This window comes from Ranitomeya variabilis, chromosome 2 (assembly GCF_051348905.1).
Source record: "Ranitomeya variabilis isolate aRanVar5 chromosome 2, aRanVar5.hap1, whole genome shotgun sequence".
NCBI lineage: Eukaryota > Metazoa > Chordata > Amphibia > Anura > Dendrobatidae > Ranitomeya > Ranitomeya variabilis.
In genome coordinates this window covers 575,491,550-575,509,759 of record NC_135233.1, presented here as the reverse complement: position 1 = coordinate 575,509,759, position 18,210 = coordinate 575,491,550, and the positions used below count along the sequence as shown (strand labels likewise).

Here is an 18,210-nt window from a genome sequence, read left to right as displayed (position 1 = left end):
TGCTGTGCATGTCAGATCGCTGATCTGACACAGTGCACAGCAAAGTGTCAGATCAGCGATCTGTCACTTTACTGTGATGTCCCCCCTGGGGCAAAGTAAAAAAGTTTAAAAAAAAATTTACATGTGTGAAAAAAAAAAAATTCCTAAATAAATAATAATAATAAAAAAAATATTGTTCCAATAAATACATTCCTTTATCTAAATTAAAAAATACAATAAAAGTACACATATTTAGTATCGCCGCGTCCGTAACAACCTGACCTATAAAACTGTCCCACTAGTTAACCCCTTCAGTGAACATCGTAAAAAAAGGCAAAAAAACGCTTTATTATCATACCGCCGAACAAAAAGTGGAATAACATGCGATCAAAAAGACGGATATACATAACCATGTTACCGCTGAAAACGTCATCTTGTCCTTGTCATCAGCGAAAAAATAAAAAAGTTATAGTCCTCAGAATAAAGCGATGCAAAAATAATTATTTTTTCTATAAAATAGTTTTTATCATATAAAAGCACCAAAACATAAAAAAATGATATAAATGAGGTATCGCTGTAATTGTACTGACCCGAAGAATAAAACTGCTTTATCCATTTTACCAAATGCGGAATGGTATAAAGCCCCCCCCCAAAAAAAGAAATTCATGAATAGCTGGGTTTTGGTCATTCTGCCTCACAAAAATCGGAATAAAAAGCGATCAAAAAATGTCACGTGCCTGAAAATGTTACCAATAAAAACGTCAACTCGTCCTGCAAAAAACAAGACCTCACATGAGTCTGTGAACCAAAATAAGGAAATATTATAGCTCTCAAAATGTGGTAAAGCAAAAATTATTTATTGCAATAAAAAGCATCCTTTAGTGTGTGACGGCTGCCAATCATAAAAATCTGCTAAAAAACCCGCTATAAATAGTAAATCAAACCCCCTTCATCACCCCTTTAGTTAGGGAAAAATTTAAAAAAAATGTATTTATTTCCATTTTCCCATTAGGGTTAGGGCTAGGGTTAGGGTTGTGGATAGGGTTAGGGCTACAGTTAGGGTTGGGGCTAAAGTTAGGGTTAGGGTTTGGATTACATTTACGGTTGGGAATAGGGTTGGGATTAGGGCTAGGGGTGTGTCAGGGTTGGCGGTGTGGTTAGGGTTACCATTGAGATTAGGGTTAGGGGTGTGCTTAGATTAGGGTTTCAGTTATAATTGGGGTGTTTCCACTGTTTAGGCACATCTGGGACTCTCCAAACGCGACATGGCGTCCGATCTCAATTCCAGCCAATTCTGCATTGAAAAAGTAAAACAGTTCTCCTTCCCTTCCGAGCTCTCCCGTGCGCCCAAACAGGGGTTTACCCCAACATATGGGGTATCAGCGTACTCAGGACACATTGGACAACAACTTTTGTGGTCCAATTTCTCCTCTTAACCTTAAGAAAATACAAAACTGGGGGCTAAAAAATAATTTTTCTGGAAAAAAAAGGATTTTTTATTTTTACGGCTCTGCGTTATAAACTGTAGTGAAACACTTGGGGGTTCAAAGTTCTCACAACACATCTAGATACGTTCCTTGGGGGGTCTAGTTTCCAATATGGGGTCACTTGTGGGGGATTTCTACTGTTTAGGTACATTAGGGGCTCTGCAAACGCAATGTGACGCCTGCAGACCATTCCATCTAAGTCTGCATTCCAAATGGCGCTCCTTCCCTTCCAAGCTCTCCCATGCGCCCAAACGGTGGTTCCCCCTACATATGGGGTATCAGCATACTCAGGACAAATTGGACAACAACTTTTGGGGTCTAATTTCTCCTGTTACCCTTGGGAAAATACAAAACTGTGGGCTAAAAAATTATTTTTGTGGGAAATTTTTTTGTTTTTATTTTCACGGCTCTGCGTTATAAACTGTAGTAAAACACTTGGGAGTTCAAAGCTCTCACAACTAGTGTTGAGCATTCCGATACCACAAGTATCGGGTATCGGCCGATATCTGCGGTTTCGGAATTCCGATACCGAGTTCCGATATTTTCAGTATATAGGATACCGGAATCGGAAGTTCCCATAATTCAGAGCCAGAATTCAGCCAATGAGGAATGTTTAGAAGTGTGGGCACATCCTGTTCTGCATAGTAGGCATGTAACTACTGGTATGACTGTGATTGGCTGCTGAAATGATGTCATGATGCACTATAAAAGTTGCCGCTGCCATTTTGGGCTCACTCTGCTGTGAATTCAGTTAGTGACAGGAAGCTGTGTTCTGACTGAGGGCCAGTTTAGAGATAGTGATTTGCTTCATTGTGCTTTACCCAGGCTAATTTAGCAACCGCTGTGTGAGAACCTTGCTTTTGCCTTTCAGCGCTGTTCACAGCTGTCTGCAAGGTCTCTGTGTGTGTGAGTGCAGCTCACTCTGTAGTCTGTCCGCAGCCACAGCCGGTTGTAGTCCGCTCAGGGTGCGTCACTGCCTCATACTGTTCAATCCATTGTCCTTTTTTGCAATTAATGCAGCCTGCTGCACATTTTTTTCAAATTTATCCTTTTAGTGGCTTTCCATCTGTATCCTGCTAGATTGTGGAAAAACACTATATAGGATTACATAGAGGAGGTTTTTTTGGCCTTGCAGTGCCGTTTACGGCTGTCTGCACGGTCTGTGTGTGAGTACAGCTCGCTCTGTAGTCTGTTCTGCCGCCCCAGCCGGTTGTAGTCAGCTCAGGGTGTGTCACTGCCTCAAACCGTTCCATTGTCCTTTTTTGCAATTAGTGCAGCCTGCTGCACATTTTTTTCAAATGTATCCTATTAGTGGCTTTCCATCTGTATCCTGCTAGGTTATGGAAAAACACTATATAGGATTACATAGAGGAGCTTTTTTTGGCCTTGCAGCGCCATTTACGGTGGTCTGCACGGTCTGTGTGTGAGTGCAGCTCTCTCTGTAGTCTGTTCTGTGAAAAAAAAAAAGTTTATAAAGTTCACCAAACACTCCACTTTAGAGTTGTGTAGGCCACATTAGCTCATATTAAAGTCTAGTCCACACGTGATAAAATTAGTGTTCCTTATACCTGTTAGCAGCTGTTCAGGAATAAGCACACTAAGCCCTTAGTACTTTTCTGCCTATCTTTATCAGTCTACCAAGATGAAGAAGGCAAGGAGTAAGGCACGTGGGCGTGGAGCAGGGAGAGGATGTGGGGATTCTGTGCCTGCTATGGGCACCGGTGAATCATCATCCCCCAGTTTTAGCAGGGAACAGTCCTTCATGCGCAGCTTTGTAGGAGCTCGCCATGCCCCGCTGCTGCGGGATGAACAAATTGAAGCCGCTGTCGGATGGATGGCAGCTAACGCATCGACTTCAATTAGTGCCACATCCTCTCAGGCACAGAGTACTGAAGAGCACCCATCTGTCTCTTCACTACCTGCCAAATTGCCCAGGCAGTCAGAGAGCCCAGGACAGGAGTCGTCTCTACTTCTGTTCTCTGAATCTCTTGGCTTGGAAACAGGGGGCCAGCCAAGCAGCATTGGAGAAATGGAAGAAGAGGCAGTATGCAGTGATGCCAAACAGCTCTGACTCTGACTCTGAAGAGACGGGTGGGCCAGTGCCTCCGGTCAGCACACCTCAGTACGCATCTGATGATGAGACTCAAGTGCCACTTTCAGGTGCGTACTGTGCTGCCGAGACTACCCCGGAGAAGCAGTTGGTGGAAGAGGGGAGTGTAGATGATGAGGTCCTTGACCCATCATGGCGTGAGGTACAGGAAGGTGGTGGGAGCAGCTCTGAGGTAGAGATTCCCCGAACAGGCCAAAGAGGGAGAGGGAAGGGGATGACTGCGGTTCCTGTAGGCTCCACTTCGGCACCCGTTAGGAGCATGCCTCTTCCAAAAGCCAAAACGGGCGCTCCCAAGACTTGCAGTGCCTGGTCCTTTTTTGACACAGTTGCAGATGACATTTGCTTAGTCAAATGCAAGGTGTGTCATCAGAAAGTCAAAAGAGGGAAAAGTGTCAGCAACCTCAATACCACAAATATGTGGAAACATGTGCGGACAAAGCACACGGTGGAGTTACAAAAACACACTGAAGACCTAGGCCAACCAACAGCAGCACCTACCACCACTTCAGCTCCTGTTGTTGCCTCTTCCTCCAGCTCACACACACAGCTGGTTTGGCTTCCTCACAGGATCGCCATGGAAGAACCTCTGGCAATGTTGTCCACAGACTGTTATGATCTGGTGACCTTGGAGCCGCATGAAACTTTCTCTGGAGTCGGTGGAACCTGTACTGGCCGCAAATCCTGAACTAACACCGCAACTAGAAGTAGCCGTGAGGTGTGCCTAACATACCCTAGACACTTCGACACAGCCGGAGGACTAAATACCCCTATAGATGGAAATAGGAATGCTACCTTGCCTCAGAGCAGACCCCCAAAGGATAGGCAGCCCCCCACGAATAATGACTGTGAGTAGGAGAAGAATAGACACACGCAGGTAGAAAACAGGATTTAGCAAAAGAGGCCACTCTAGCTAAATAGGAAAGGATAGGACAGATTACTAGGCGGTCAGTATGAAAACCCTTCCAAAAATATCCACAGCAGATAATACAAAAAGTTCCACAATCTAACTAAAGACATGGAATGTATATCTGCCACTCCAGAGAATCCAACAAGACTGAGAAAATACTGACACAATCTAAGCTGGACAAGAAAACACAAAGAATAGCACTGAATTGCGAAGCACATAGCATGTGTGCCACAGGAAAAAAAAACCAGACACTTATCTTTGCTGATTTGGCAGAAAGGCAGGAGGAACCAAGCAGAGGTCCAACACCTCCCAACAACAATTGACAACTGGAAAGGACTAATGAATCCTGCACGCCTAAATACCCCAGTCAGAACTGCAATCAGCAGATACACCTGACCAGGACTGCAACTCAGGGGCAACTGCATTACCACCTACAACCACCGGAGGGAGCCCAAAAGCAGAATTCACAACAGCACCCCCCCTTGAGGAAGGGTCACCGAACCCTCACCAGAGCCCCCAGGCCGATCAGGACGAGCCAGATGAAAAGCATGAACCAAATCAGCAGCATGGACATCAGAAGCAAAAACCCAAGAATTATCCTCCTGGCCATAACCCTTCCATTTGACAAGGTACTGAAGCCTCCGCCTCGAAAAACGAGAATCCAAAATCTTCTCAACCACATACTCCAACTCCCCATCAACCAACACAGGGGCCGGAGGATCAACAGAGGGAACAACGGGCACCACATATTTCCGCAATAAAGATCTATGGAAGACATTATGGATAGCAAAAGAGGCCGGAAGCGCCAATCGAAAAGACACCGGATTAATAATCTCAGAAATCCTATAAGGACCAATAAACCGAGGCTTAAACTTAGGGGATGAGACGTTCATAGGAACATGACGGGAAGGCAACCAAACCAAATCCCCAACCCGAAGCCGGGAACCAACACACCGATGACGGTTAGCAAAACGCTGAGCCTCCTCCTGAGACAACACCAAATTGTCCACCACAGGAGCCCAAATCTGCTGCAACCTGTCAACCACAGAATCCACACCAGGACAGTCAGAAGGCTCAACCTGCCCAGAAGAAAAACGAGGATGAAAACCAAAATTACAAAAAAAAGGCGAAACCAAAGTAGCCGAACTAGCCCGATTATTAAGGGCAAACTCGGCCAATGGCAAAAAGGCCACCCAATCATCCTGATCGGCAGACACAAAGCATCTCAAATAAGTCTCCAAAGTCTGATTAGTTCGCTTGGTCTGGCCATTTGTCTGAGGATGAAATGCAGAAGAAAAAGACAAATCAATGCCCAGCCTAGCACAAAAGGCCCGCCAAAACCTAGATACAAACTGGGAACCTCTGTCGGACACAATATTCTCCGGAATACCATGCAAACGAACCACATGCTGAAAAAACAACGGAACCAACTCTGAAGAGGAAGGCAATTTAGGCGAAGGCACCAAATGAACCATCTTAGAAAACCGGTCACAAACAACCCAGATAACCGACATCCTCTGGGAAACCGGAAGATCAGAAATAAAATCCATAGAAATATGCGTCCAGGGCCTCTCAGGGACCGGCAATGGCAAAAGTAACCCACTAGCACGGGAACAACAAGGCTTGGCCCGCGCACAAGTCCCACAGGACTGCACAAAAGAACGCACATCACGTGACAACGAAGGCCACCAAAAGGACCTACCAACCAAATCTCTGGTACCAAAAATACCAGGATGACCAGCCAACACAGAACAGTGAACCTCAGAAATCACTCTACTAGTCCATCTGTCAGGAACAAACAATTTCCCCACAGGACAGCGGTCAGGTCTATCAGCCTGAAATTCCTAAAGAACCCGCCGTAAATCAGGGGAAATGGCAGAAAGGACCACCCCTTCTTTAAGAATGCCGACCGGTTCAAGGACCTCAGGAGAATCAGGCAAAAAACTCCTAGAAAGGGCATCAGCCTTAATATTCTTAGAACCCGGAAGATACAAAACCACGAAATCAAAACGGGAAAAAAACAAGGACCATCGAGCCTGTCTAGGACTCAGCCGTTTGGCAGACTCAAGGTAAATCAAATTCTTATGATCGGTCAGGACCACAATATGGTGCTTAGCTCCCTCAAGCCAATGTCGCCACTCCTCAAACGCCCACTTCATAGCCAACAACTCCCGATTGCCGACATCATAATTGCGTTCAGCAGGCGAAAACTTGCGGGAGAAGAAGGCACACGGTTTCATCAAAGAACCAACAGAATCCCTCTGAGACAAAACGGCCCCTGCCCCAATCTCAGAAGCATCAATCTCAACCTGAAACGGAAGAGAAACATCTGGTTGGCGCAACACCGGAGCAGAAGTAAATCGGCGTTTAAGCTCCTGAAAGGCAGAGACAGCCGCAGAGGACCAATTCGCCACATCAGCGCCTTTTTTCGTCAAATCAGTCAAGGGTTTAACCACGCTGGAGAAGTTAGCAATGAAACGGCGATAAAAATTTGCAAAACCCAAAAATTTCTGAAGGCTCTTCACGGATGTGGGTTGAATCCAATCATGAATGGCCTGAACCTTAACCGGATCCATCTCCATAGATGAGGGAGAAAAACTAAAGCCCAAAAAAGAAACCTTCTGCACCCCAAAGAGACACTTAGACCCCTCACAAACAAGGCATTGTCACGAAGGATCTGAAATACCATCCTGACTAGTGTTGAGCGATACCGTCCGATACTTGAAAGTTTCGGTATCGGAAAGTATCGGCCGATACCGGCAAAGTATCGGATCTCGCCGATACCGATACCTGATACCAATACAAGTCAATGGGACTCAAGTATTGGAAGGTATCCCTGATGGTTCCCAGGGTCTGAAGGAGAGGAAACTCTCCTTCAGGCCCTGGGATCCATATTACTGTGTAAAATAAAGAATTAAAATAAAAAATATTGATATACTCACCTCTCCGACGCAGCCTGGACCTTACCACTGTGAACCGGCAGCCTTCTTTTCTTAAAATGAGCGCGTTCAGTACCTTCCATGACGTCACGGCTTCCTAGAAGGGAATTTAGGACCTGAGGGATGACGTCGTGGCTTGTGATTGGTCGCGTGGCGGTCACATGAGCGGCACGCGACCAATCAGAAGCCATGACGTCATGGAAGGTGCTGAACGCGCTCATTTTAAGCAAAGAAGGCTGCCGGTTACCAGCGGTGATGTCCAGGGGCCTCCGGAGAGGTGAGTATATCAATATTTTTTATTTTAATTCTTTATTTTACACAGTAATATGGATCCCAGGGCCTGAATGAGAGTTTCCTCTCCTTCAGACCCTGGGAACCATACACTGGGAACTTCCGATTCCGATTCCCGATACCACAAAAGTATCGGATCTCGGTATCGGAATTCCGATACCGCAAGTATCGGCCGATACCCGATACTTGTGGTATCGGAATGCTCCACACTAATCCTGACCTGTTCCACATGAGACTTCCAATCATCGGAAAAATTCAAAATATCGTCCAAATATACAATCAAGAATTTATCAATATAAGTCCGGAAGATATGCATGAAGGATTGAAAAACAGATGGAGTGTTAGTGAGCCCGAATGGCATCACAAGGTATTCAAAATGGCCTTCGGGCGTATTAAACGCAGTTTTCCATTCATCACCCTGCTTAATACGAACAAGATTATATGCCCCCCGAAGGTCAATCTTCGTAAACCAACTAGCCCCCTTAATCCTAGCAAACAAATCGGAAAGCAAAGGTAAAGGGTATTGAAACTTGACCGTGATCTTATTCAAGAGGCGATAATCAATACAAGGTCTCAAGGAGCCATCCTTCTTAGCAACAAAAAAAAAACCTGCTCCCAATGGTGAAGAAGATGGCCGAATATGCCCTTTCTCCAAAGACTCCTTACATAACTCCGCATGGCGGTATGTTCAGGCACAGACAGGTTGAAAAGTCGGCCCTTAGGAAACTTACTGCCTGGAATCAAGTCAATCGCACAATCACAGTCCCTATGCGGTGGAAGGGAACTGGACTTGGGCTCATCGAAAACATCCTGAAAATCAGACAAAAACTCTGGAATTTCAGAAGAGGAAGAAGAGGAGATTGACATCAAAGGAACATCATTATGAACCTCCTGACATCCCCAACTAGTCACAGACATAGATTTCCAATCCAACACAGGATTATGTACCTGCAACCACGGGAAACCCAGCACGATAACATCATGCAAATTATGCAACACCAGAAATCGACAATCTTCCTGATGGGCTGGCGCCATGTGCATGGTCACCTGTGTCCAAAACTGGGGCTTATTTTTAGCCAAAGGTGTAGCATCAATCCCCCTTAAAGGAATAGGGTTCTGCAAAGGCCGCAAGGGAAAACCACAACGCCTGGCAAACTCAAAATCCATTAAGTTCAAGGCGGCACCTGAATCCACAAATGCCATGACAGAAAATGATGACAATGAGCAGATCAAGGACACCGATAACAGAAATTTAGGTTGTACAGTACTGATAGTAAATGAACTAGCGATCCTTTTTGTCCGCTTAGGGCAGACTGAAATGACATGAGAAGCGTCGCCACAATGACTTTGCTCTAAGGACGACGCCACAGCGCGCACAGTTTGACGCTCCCGCAAGCGCCGATCAATCTGAATGGCCAGAGACATAGAATCACTCAGACCGGAAGGCGTGGGAAACCCCACCATAACATCTTTAACGGATTCAGAAAGACCCTTTCTGAAAAATGCCGCCAATGCATCATCATTCCATTTAGTCAACACAGACCATTTTCTAAATTTCTGACAATACAATTCTGCCGCCTCTTGACCCTGAGACAGGGCCAACAAGGTTTTCTCCGCTTGATCCACAGAATTCGGTTCATCATATAATAATCCTAAAGCCTGAAAAAAGGAATCTACATTAAACAAGGCCGGATTCCCAGATTCCAGGGAAAATGCCCAATCCTGTGGATCGCCACGCAGCAGGGAGATGACAATTTTAACCTGCTGAATGGAATCACCGGAGGATCGCTGTCTCAGAGCAAAAAACAGTTTACAATTGTTTTTAAAACCCCAAAATTTTGACCTATCACCAAAAAACAAATCAGGAGTAGGAATCTTCGGCTCTAAAGCAGGAGTCTGAACAATATAATCAGAAATACCCTGTACCCTAGCAGCAAGCTGGTCTACACGAGAAGCTAATTCCTGAACATCCATGCTGGCACAAGACTCCTCAGCCACCCATAAATAAAGAGGGAAGAAAAGACAAAACAGACTACAGAAAAAAAAAATGGCTCAACACCTTTCTTCCCTTCTTCTGAGATTAATTTAACTCACTATTGGCCAGTTGTACTGTTTTGATCTGGTGACATTGGAGCCGCATGAAACTTTCTCTGGAGTCGGTGGAACCTGTACTGACCGCAAATCCTGAACTAACACCGCAACTAGAAGTAGCCGTGGAATGTGCCTAACATACCCTAGACACCTCGACACAGCCGGAGGACTAAATACCCCTATAGATGGAAATAGGAATGCTACCTTGCCTCAGAGCAGACCCCCAAAGGATAGGCAGCCCCCCACGAATAATGACTGTGAGTAGTAGAAGAATAGACACACGCAGGTAGAAAACAGGATTTAGCAAAAGAGGCCACTCTAGCTAAATAGGAAAGGATAGGACAGATTACTAGGCGGTCAGTATGAAAACCCTTCCAAAAATATCCACAGCAGATAATACAAAAAGTTCCACAATCTAACTAAAGACATGGAATGTATATCTGCCACTCCAGAGAATCCAACAAGACTGAGAAAATACTGACACAATCTAAGCTGGACAAGAAAACACAAAGAATAGCACTGAATTGTGAAGCACATAGCATGTGTGCCACAGGAAAAAAAACCCAGACACTTATCTTTGCTGATTTGGCAGAAAGGCAGGAGGAACCAAGCAGAGGTCCAACACCTCCCAACAACAATTGACAACTGGCAAGGACTAATGAATCCTGCACGCCTAAATTGTTATGAACTGGTGGCCTAGGAGCAGCATGGACGAGCTCTGGAGTAGGTGGCCTCTATACTGACCGCAGACCCTGAACTTAACACATCAACTAGAAGTAGCCGTGGGATGTTCCTGTCACTCCCTAGACACCTCGTCACGGCCGGAGGACTAATTACACCTAAAGAAAGAAACAGGAATACTATCTTGCCTCAGAGAAAATTCCCAAAGGAAAGGCAGCCCCCCACAAATATTGACTGTGAGAGGAGAGGGAAATTACAAACGCAGACTGAAAACAGAATTTAGCAAAGGAGGCCACGCTACCTAGAAAGAAAAGACAGGAGTACTGTGTGGTCAGTATAAAAAATACTACAAAATCCACCACAGAGAATACAAAAATTTCCACACCTAACTAAAGGCATGGAGGGTAACTCTGTGACTCCAGAGCTTCCAACTTGGCTGAGTAAACCTTAACACAGACAAAGCTGGACAAGAAAAAACATAGCAATTCACAGAACTATTAAGTCCACCGCATGTTGACTGCAAAAACAGAGCCAGGACTTATCTTTGATGATTTGGACAATCCAGAAGGAGAAACCAAGCAGAGATGTGGATCCCTAGAAAACAATGGACAACTGGCACTCACTAAAGGAAGGAGCCAGACTAAATAGCCCCGTCCAAAGTGGAAGCAGCTGATGACTGTTGTGAAGGACAAACAGCAGCACTACCACTTATAACCACCGGAGGGAGCCTAAGAGCAGAACCCACAACAGAATTCACAACAGTACCCCCCCTTGAGGAGGGGTCACCGAACCCTCACCAGAGCCCCCAGGCCGATCCGGACGAGCCAAATGGAAGGCACGAACCAAATCGTCAGCATGAACATCGGAGGCAACAACCCAAGAATTATCCTCCTGGCCATAACCCTTCCACTTGACAAGATACTGAAGCCTCCGTCTAGAAAAACGAGAATCCAAGACCTTCTCCACAACATACTCCAACTCCCCATCAATCAACACCGGGGCAGGAGGATCAACAGAGGGAACCACTGGCACCTCATATTTCCGCAACAAAGATCTATGAAAAACATTATGGATGGAAAAAGAGGCTGGAAGGGCCAAACGAAAAGACACTGGATTGATAATCTCAGAAATCCTATAAGGACCAATAAACCGAGGCTTGAACCTCGGGGAAGAAACCTTCATAGGAACATGACGAGAAGACAACCAGACCAAATCCCCAACCCGAAGCCGGGAACCCACACGCCGACGACGGTTGGCAAAACGCTGAGCCTCCTCCTGAGACAACACCAAATTGTCCACAACATGAGCCCAAATCTGCTGCAATCTGTCAACCACAGAGTCCACCCCAGGACAATCAGAAGACTCAACCTGCCCTGAAGAAAAACGAGGATGAATCCCAGAATTACAAAAGAATGGTGACACCAAGGTAGCAGAACTAGCCCGATTATTAAGGGCAAACTCGGCCAATGGCAAAAAGGCCACCCAATCATCCTGATCGGCAGACACAAAGCATCTCAAATAAGTTTCCAAAGTCTGGTTAGTTCGCTCGGTTTGGCCGTTTGTAAGAGGATGAAATGCAGAAGAAAAAGACAAATCAATGCCCAGCTTAGCACAAAAAGACCGCCAAAACCTAGAAACAAACTGGGAACCTCTATCGGACACAATATTCTCCGGAATGCCATGCAAATGAACCACATGCTGAAAAAACAACGGAACCAACTCAGAAGAGGAAGGCAACTTAGGCAAAGGTACCAAATGAACCATCTTAGAAAACTGGTCACAGACCACCCAGATAACAGACATCCTCTGGGAAACAGGAAGATCCGAAATAAAATCCATAGAAATATGCGTCCAAGGCCTCTCAGGGACCGGCAAAGGCAAAAGCAACCCACTGGCGCGGGAGCAGCAAGGTTTGGCCCGCGCACAAGTCCCACAGGACTGCACAAAAGAACGCACATCCAGTGACAAAGAAGGCCACCAAAGGGACCTACTAACCAAATCTCTGGTACCAAAAATCCCAGGATGGCCAGCCAACACAGAACAGTGAACCTCAGAAATGACTTTACTAGTCCATCTGTCAGGAACAAACAGTTTCCCCACTGGACAGCAATCAGGTTTATCAGCCTAAAACTCCTGAAGAGCCCGTCGCAAATCAGGGGAGATGGCAGAAAGAATCACCCCATCCTTAAGAATACCAACCGGCTCAAGAATCCCAGGGGAATCAGGCAAGAAACTCCTAGAGAGGGCATCAGCCTTAACATTCTTAGAACCTGGAAGATACGAGACAACAAAATCAAAACAGGAGAAAAACAGGGACCATCGGGCCTGTCTAGGATTCAGCCGTTTGGCAGACTCGAGGTAAATCAGATTCTTATGATCGGTCAAGACCACAATACGGTGCTTGGCCCCCTCAAGCCAATGTCGCCACTCCTCAAATGCCCACTTCATAGCCAAAAACTCACGATTGCCGACATCATAATTGCGTTCCGCAGGCGAAAACGTTCGAGAAAAGAAGGCACACTGTTTCATCAAGGAACCATCAGAATTCCTCTGAGACAAAACGACCCCTGCCCCAATCTCAGAAGCGTCAACCTCATCCTGAAAAGGAAGAGAAACATCCGGCTGACGCAACACAGGGGCAGAAGTGAATCGGCGCTTAAGCTCCTGAAAGGCAGAAACGGCCTCAGAGGACCAATTAGCTACATCAGCGCCCTTCCTCGTCAAATCAGTCAGGGGTTTAACCACACTGGAGAAGTTGGCAATGAAACAGCGATAAAAATTAGCAAAGCCCAAAAATTTCTGAAGGCTCTTCACGGATGTGGGCTGGATCCAATCATGAATGGCCTGAACCTTAGCCAGATCCATTTCTATAGATGATGGAGAAAAAATGAAGCCCAAAAAAGAAACCTTCTGTACTCCAAAGAGGCACTTAGACCCCTTCACAAACAAGGCATTGTCACGAAGGACCTGAAATACCATCCTAACTTGTTTCACATGAGACTCCCAATCATCTGAAAAAATCAAAATATCATCCAAATATACAATCATGAATTTATCAAGATAATTCCGAAAAATATCATGCATGAAGGACTGAAACACAGATGGGGCATTAGAGAGTCCGAATGGCATCACAAGATACTCAAAATGGCCCTCGGGCGTATTAAACGCAGTTTTCCCTTCGTCACCCTGCTTAATACGAACCAGATTATATGCCCCTCGAAGGTCAATCTTAGTAAACCAACTAGCCCCCTTAATTCTGGCAAACAAATCAGAAAGCAAAGGGTATTGGAATTTGACCGTGATCTTATTCAAGAGGCGATAATCAATACTGGGTCTCAAGGAGCCATCCTTCTTGGCAACAAAAAAAAACCTGCTCCTAAAGAAGAAGATGGCCGAATATGCCCCTTCTCCAAACACTCCCTTACATAGCTCCGCATGGCGGCATGTTCAGGCACAGACAGGTTGAAAAGTCGGCCCTTAGGAAACTTACAGCCTGGAATCAAATCAATAGCACAATCACAGTCCCTATGCGGTGGAAGGGAACTGGACTTGGGCTCATCGAAAACATCCTGGAAATCTGACAGAAACTCAGGAATTTCAGAAGAGGGGGAGGAGGAAATTGACATCAGAGGAACGTCATCGTGAACCCCCTGACAACCCCAACTAGTCACAGACATAGATTTCCAATCCAACACCGGATTATTTACCTGTAACCATGGAAACCCCAGCACAACAGCATCATGCAAATTATGTAACACCAGGAAGCGACAATCTTCCTGATGGGCTGGCGCCATGCACATGGTTAACTGTGTCCAAAACTGAGGTTTATTTTTAGCCAATGGTGTAGCATCAATCCCCCTCAAAGGGATAGGACTCCGCAAAGGCTGTAAGGAAAAACCACAACGTCTGGCAAATTATAAGTCCATTAAATTTAAAGCGGCACCTGAATCCACAAATGCCATGACAGAGAATGACGATAATGAGCAGATCAGGGTCACAGATAACAGAAATTTAGGTTGTACAGTACTGATAGTAACGGAATTAGCGATTCTCTAGGCACGCTTAGGGCAATCAGAAATAACATGAGCAGAATCGCCGCAGTAAAAGCACAACCTATTCTGACGTCTGAATCCTTGGCGTTCCGCTCTAGACACAATCCTATCACACTGCATAGGCTCAGGACTCCGCTCGGAAGACAACGCCATAGTGTGCACAACTCTGCGCTCACGCGAGCGCCGATCAATTTGAATGGCCAGAGACATAGAATCACTCAGACCTGCAGGCGTGGGGAACCCCACCATAACATCTTTAACAGATTCAGAAAGACCCTTTCTGAAAATTGCCGCCAAAGCATCCTCATTCCACTTAGTAAGCACAGACCATTTTCTGAATTTCTGGCAATATGACTCTGCCGCTTCTTGACCCTGACACAGGGCCAAAAGTGTTTTCTCAGCATGCTCTAGAGAGTTAGGTTCATCATACAATAACCCAAGCGCCTGAAAAAAGGTGTCTACATTAAGCAAGGCCGGATTCCCACATTCCAGGGAAAATGCCCAATCCTGCGGGTCACCGCGCAACAGAGAAATGACAATTTTTACCTGCTGGATGGGATCACCAGAGGAACGGGGCTTAAGAGCAAAAAACAGTTTACAGTTATTTTTAAAGCTCAAAAATGTTGACCTGTCCCTGAAGAACAGATCGGGGGTAGGAATTCTAGGCTCTAAAACAGGAGTCTGCACGATATAATCAGAAATACCCTGTACTCTAGCAGCAAGTTGATCCACTCGAGAAGCAAGTCCCTGAACATCCATGTCAATGCCTAACTCCTGAGCCACCCAGAAGTGAAGAGGGAAAAAAAAACACAACAGAGTACAGAAAAAAAAATGGCTCAGCACTTTCTTTCCCTTCTTTTGAGATGCGGTTAACTCATTGTTGGCCAGTTGTACTGTTATGAACTGGTAGCCTAGGAGCAGCATGGACGAGCTCTGGAGTAGGTGGCCTCTATACTGACCGCAGACCCTGAACTTAACACATCAACTAGAAGTAGCCGTGGGATGTTCCTGTCACTCCCTAGACACCTCGTCACGGCCGGAGGACTAATTACACCTAAAGAAAGAAACAGGAATACTATCTTGCCTCAGAGAAAATTCCCAAAGGAAAGGCAGCCCCCCACAAATATTGACTGTGAGAGGAGAGGGAAATTACAAACGCAGACTGAAAACAGAATTTAGCAAAGGAGGCCACACTACCTAGAAAGAAAAGACAGGAAAGAGTACTGTGCGGTCAGTATAAAAAATACTACAAAATCCACCACAGAGAATACAAAAATCTCCACACCTAACTAAAGGCATGGAGGGTAACTCTGTGACTCCAGAGCTTCCAACATGGCTGAGTAAATCTTAACACAGACAAAGCTGGACAAGAAAAAACATAGAAATTCACAGAACTATTAAGTCCACCGCATGTGGACTGCAAAAACAGAGCCAGGACTTATCTTTGATGATTTGGACAATCCAGAAGGAGAAACCAAGCAGAGATGTGGATCCCTAGAAAACAATGGACAACTGGCACTCACTAAAGGAAGGAGCCAGACTAAATAGCCCCGTCCAAAGTGGAAGCAGCTGATGACTGTTGTGAAGGACAAACAGCAGCACTACCACTTATAACCACCGGAGGGAGCCTAAGAGCAGAACCCACAACAGAATTCACAACACTAAATACCCCAGTCAGAACTGCAATCAGCAGATACACCTGACCAGGACTGCAACTCAGGGGCAACTGCATTACCACCTACAATCACCGGAGGGAGCCCAAAAGCAGAATTCACAACAACAGACCCAGTGTAATTCCACCCACAGCACCACGTTCCCAGTCATCCTCACACTCCCAGCCCAGTCTACAGCCATCGGTAGCATAGGCATGGGAGAAAAGGTGGCCATTCTTGGCAAACCACCCCCGAGCACAGGCTCTGAATGCTGGCATTGCAAAACTACTGTCCCTTGAAATGCTGTCATTCAGGCTGGTGGAGACTGACAGCTCCTGTGACTTGATGGCATTGGCAGTCCCACAATACAATGTGCCCAGCCGCTTTTAATTCAGCAGGCAAGCCGTCCCTGCCCTGCACAAGCATGTGGAGGGACACATAAAACAAGCGCTACTGAACGCAGTCAGTAGCAAGGTCCACCTCACCACCGATGCGTGGACCAGTCACCATGGACAGGGGCGATACCTTTCCCTCACTGCACATTGGGTTAATGTTGAGCCGGGTACAGATCGTGCGAGTGGCGCAGGACGTGTTCTGCCAACTCTAAGGATTGCTGGAATCCAGTCTGTACGCATTGACTCCTCCTCTTACTCAAGTTCCTCAGAATCATCGCTGTTATGACCCCAATGGCGAGAGTCTCAGAGGAACGTGGAAGTCTGCAGAATACAAAAATCCAGCTCATAGGGCAGTGGTAACTGGGTTGACCATATATCTACTCCTAACGCCAACACTAGAAGTAGCCGGGGATCATTCCTACGTTGATTCTAGATGACACGCGCCAGCCGGAGAATCTAGCTACCCCTAGTAGAGGAAAACAAAGACCTTTCTTGCCTCCAGAGAAGGGGACCCCAAAGCTGGATAGAAGCCCCCCACAAATAATGACGGTGAGGTAAGAGGAAATGACAAACACAGAAATGAACCAGGTTTAGCACAGAGAGGCCCGCTTACTGATAGCAGAATAAAGAAAGGTAACTTATATGGTCAACAAAAACCCTATCAAAATCCACACTGGAAATTCAAGAACCCCCGAACCGTCTAACGGTCCGGGGGGAGAACACCAGCCCCCTAGAGCTTCCAGCAAAGGTCAGGATATAGATTTGGAACAAGCTGGACAAAAATACAAAACCAAAACAAATAGCAAAAAGCAAAAGGCAGACTTAGCTGATATAACTGGAACCAGGATCAGTAGACAAGAGCACAGCAGACTAGCTCTGATAACTACGTTGCCAGGCATTGAACTGAAGGTCCAGGGAGCTTATATAGCAACACCCCTAACTAACGACCCAGGTGCGGATAAAAGGAATGACAGAAAAACCAGAGTCAAAAAACTAGTAACCACTAGAGGGAGCAAAAAGCAAATTCACAACAGTACCCCCCCCTTAGTGAGGGGTCACCGAACCCTCACCACGACCACCAGGGCGATCAGGATGAGCGGCATGAAAGGCACGAACTAAATCGGCCGCATGAACATCAGAGGCGACCACCCAGGAATTATCCTCCTGACCATAGCCCTTCCACTTGACCAGGTACTGAAGCCTCCGCCTGGAGAGGCGAGAATCCAAGATCTTCTCCACCACGTACTCCAACTCGCCCTCAACCAACACCGGAGCAGGAGGCTCAGCAGAAGGAACTACAGGCACAATGTACCGCCGCAACAAGGACCTATGAAATACATTGTGAATAGCAAACGACACAGGAAGATCCAGACGAAAAGATACAGGATTAAGGATTTCCAATATCTTGTAAGGCCCAATAAAACGAGGTTTAAATTTGGGAGAGGAGACCTTCATAGGAACAAAGCGGGAAGAAAGCCACACCAAATCCCCAACGCGTAGTCGGGGACCCACACCGCGGCGGCGGTTGGCAAAGCGCTGAGCCTTCTCCTGTGACAACTTCAAGTTGTCCACCACATGATTCCAGATCTGCTGCAACCTATCCACCACAGAATCCACCCCAGGACA

The 18,210-nt window shown here is 46.1% G+C and overlaps 1 protein-coding gene across 3 annotated transcripts in view; it reads left to right on the top strand.

Moving 5' to 3' along the window:
* The window catches only part of LOC143807078 (hydroxysteroid dehydrogenase-like protein 1), a 72,148-nt gene that overhangs the window by 39,518 nt on the left and 14,420 nt on the right, over positions 1–18,210 (top strand). The gene's annotated exons all lie outside the window — the stretch shown is intronic.